General features: G+C 46.0%; 3 non-coding genes across 3 annotated transcripts; 1 reads left to right on the top strand and 2 right to left on the bottom strand.

Moving 5' to 3' along the window:
* Positions 1-234: 234 nt before the first annotated feature.
* Positions 235-308, bottom strand: TRNAN-GUU (transfer RNA asparagine (anticodon GUU)). Its single transcript has one exon. It is a non-coding gene; the product is annotated as a tRNA-Asn (tRNA).
* Positions 309-429: 121 nt separating this feature from the next.
* On the top strand, positions 430-501 carry TRNAM-CAU (transfer RNA methionine (anticodon CAU)). Its single transcript has one exon. It is a non-coding gene; the product is annotated as a tRNA-Met (tRNA).
* A 1,767-nt stretch (positions 502-2,268) lies between these two features.
* TRNAN-GUU (transfer RNA asparagine (anticodon GUU)) lies at positions 2,269-2,342 on the bottom strand. Its single transcript has one exon. It is a non-coding gene; the product is annotated as a tRNA-Asn (tRNA).
* Positions 2,343-3,341: the final 999 nt, after the last annotated feature.

The following is a 3,341-nucleotide window of genomic DNA, read 5'->3' as shown; positions in this document are numbered from 1 at the left end:
CAGACCTTGGTGATTCCCCCCCCCCATGCAGGTTGCAGTGTGCACCCTGTTAGCATGATTGCATCAAAACTGAAAAACTTTTTTGCAGCTGCCTACCAAAGCAGGACAAGCCATTCCTGCCAATGGTAAAAGATGCAGCACAACAAGGGTGGGATTCGAACCCATGTGTGCAGAGCACAATAGATTAGCAATTCATTGCCTTCATCTCTCAGAGACCCCATCCAGCAAAGTTCTCACCTCCGGGTGGGTTCGAACCACCAACCTTCCAGTTAACAGCTGGATGCGCTGACCCATTGCGCCACGGAGACATGGAGGCTGCAGCCCATCCTGATCATGTTTGAGGCTGGCCAGTCCTTCTTGTTGATCCAGACAGACAATGAAGGAACCAGTGAGCAAGTGGGGAGCACCAGTGACAGGTATCCTTCAGGTAGCAGAGTGGCGCAGCGGGAGCGTGCTGGGCCCATAACCCAGAGGTCGATGGATCGAAACCATCCTCTGCTAACTACAACTGGTTTTTGTTCCTGATACTTCAAAAAATCTGCTGGAGCTAGTGGGGGGGGGGCGGGCGGCAGACCGCACCATGTGACACCCTTGGGGAGGGCATTGCTAGTGGTCAAAATTGTGACAACTTCAGTATTTATGAATAATACCATCAAATTATACAGTATATCATTCAACCCTATCATTCAATAGGATGTAATGAAACAAACTGTTGAATTATTTATGTTCTATCAAAAGTGATAGCCAATTAACTGAAAAAATTATATAATGACCTTATGTAACAAAAAGCTGATTTCCTCGACTCAAAACTGGACAATGAGACTGGTTGTTCTGAGAATCAGTGAGGTGTTGTTATGATACAGCATGGAACTAATAAGGTATTAGTATGTCAGCTCTCATTTCCAGGTGTCAGAGCTAATACTAGAACGCCTATTCAGTTGTATGAGTGTCATCAAGCCTGCCACTGGTTTTTTTGTTGGTTACTGATTTGTTGCGTGACCTGTACTGCTGTATAGTAATTTAAATAAATAATGTTAATGGGGGTTGATACAGTGAGTTAACACAGAGTGACACCAACATTAGTGATGCTACTAGTGGGAAGTTTGGGTGTTTTTGGTCACTGGACTAGATAACTTTTAAAGTGGACCCCAGAATCTGGGGGGGGGGGCTTATGGAGACGGCGACATGGGGAGATAATATTGGGGATGAGGAAGAAAGTTTCTTATGTTGAAAGGAGGGAGTAATGGGTGGAAGGATTACTATTGGGGGTTATTTAGTGAATTGTGAATTCTGGTAAGAATAGGAACTAGGATTAGGAGGAGGTGGCTAGAATAATTCTAACTGTAAAGTTTATAATCGTGACAGAAAAAAAATGTTCTCATGCATTTTGCTTGCATGCAAAGTCTTTCAGGTCACACAGAGTTCCTGCAGCTTGTTGTATGGGAGGAGGTCTGCTGGAACAATGCGGGGGAGGAGAGTTTGGGTGTTTTTGATCACTCATAGATGATTTTAAAGGTGATTTCTAAACATTCGTGGTGGACTGTAGTTCTATCAGTGGTTATTAATCATGAAGATGGCTACACTGAACCTCCAGATGCATGGGCAGAATGTCACTGATTACTATGTTCAGGGAAGCAACAGCAGGGGAGGGCACTGTCTTTCATCCCGTTTGTGGCGAAATGTTCACTGCATTCATTTTCTGGTCTTTATTATTATTATTCATTTTATGTTATGACTATTATTTGAAATAATTTTGTCATATATGAGAGGTGCCCAAAATTTATGACCCTGGGTGTCAAATGACCTAGCTATGCCTCTGGCTGGAACCTGGAGTCCTTGTCTTCCTATTTTGCAGCAAAACATTTTTCTAAATATACAGCACCCCCAGCCATCACCTGATACAGCTGGGACTAGAACTCATGGCCTTCAGATAACGCAGCAAAGGGCTCAGTGAAACACACCAACATGCCATAGCTGACTCCAGGCTTACAAGCAGTATGTCCGGCCAGTATGCATGGCCTCTAGCTGTGGCTTCCAGGGTGGTATAGTAACATCATGCGAGGTTCCCAACTTCATGACCTGAGTTTGAGTTCTGCTTGGCACAGGCCTTTTTGCTGCTGCCTACTAGAGGGGACCAAACATTTCCTGCCACACGCAAAAGATAAAGCACTCACAGCGAGGGTGGGATTTGAACCCACGAGTGCAGAGCACAATGGATTTAGCAGTCCATTGCATTCACCTCTCAGCCACCTCGTCCAGCAAAGTCCTTGCCTCTGGGTGGGTTTGAACCACCAACCTTCCAGTTAACAGCCGGACACGCTGACCCATTGCGCCACAGAGGCATGGAGGCTGCAGCCCATCCCGATCATGTTTGAGGCTGGCCAGCCTTGTCTCATTGGTCCCAATGGGCAATGAAGGAACCAGTGAGCAAGTGAGCAGTGAGCACCAGTGACAGGCACCCTTTGGCAGCAGAGCAGTGCAGCAGGAGCATGCTGGGTCCATAACCTAGAGGTAGATGGATTGAAACCATCATCTGCTAAGCAAGTCCCTGAGACTCTTCCAAAAATGTCCTGGAGCCCTGTTCCTTGCCTTCCTATTTTGCACCATAATTTTTTTTTCAAAACATGCACTCCCCCTCCCCCACATGACCATCACCTGAGTCAGCAGGGACTAGAACTCACAGCTATCGAATGATACATCAAAAGGTTCAGTGAAACAAGCTGGCGTGCCACAACTGACTCTGAGCTTTCTTGTTGGACTTCAGTCCTCACAATTATCAGGCCAGAAGTTCAGCCAGTATGCATGTGGCTTCCAGGGAGGAACAGTCTGTAGCATGCTGGTGGTGTCAAGGCATTATGTGAGGTTCCTAACCTTGTGACCTGAATTTAAGTTCTGATTGGCACATGCCTTTTTGTTACTGTGTGACAGAGGGGGCCAAGCCATTCCTGCCTCCAGCAAAAGATGCAGGTTTTTGTTCCAGGCACTCTTCCAAAACTGTTCTCGATCCTAGTGCCCTGCCTTCCTATTTTGCAGCAAAAAATTTCCCCTTGCATCCCCTGCAATAACAGGGACTAGAACTCACAGCCTTTGAATGATGGATTAGCAGTGTTTCTCAAACTGTAGGTTGGGACCCACTAGGTGGGTCACGAGCCAATTTCAGTTGGGTCCCCATTCATTTCAATATTTTATTTTAATATATTAGTTTTGAGGCTACCATGGTATGCGACTGCATCTGGGGTAATGTTACAGCTCTGCACTTTGAACAAGCTACTGTGTATATCAGGGGTGCTCACACTTTTTTGGCTCGAGAGCTAATTTGAAACCCAGCAAGGCCCGGAGAT

Source organism: Tiliqua scincoides, chromosome 2 (assembly GCF_035046505.1).
Source record: "Tiliqua scincoides isolate rTilSci1 chromosome 2, rTilSci1.hap2, whole genome shotgun sequence".
Classification (NCBI taxonomy): domain Eukaryota; kingdom Metazoa; phylum Chordata; class Lepidosauria; order Squamata; family Scincidae; genus Tiliqua; species Tiliqua scincoides.
Note: the sequence above shows the minus strand (reverse complement) of the source record. Positions and strands in the feature narration are given on the sequence as shown.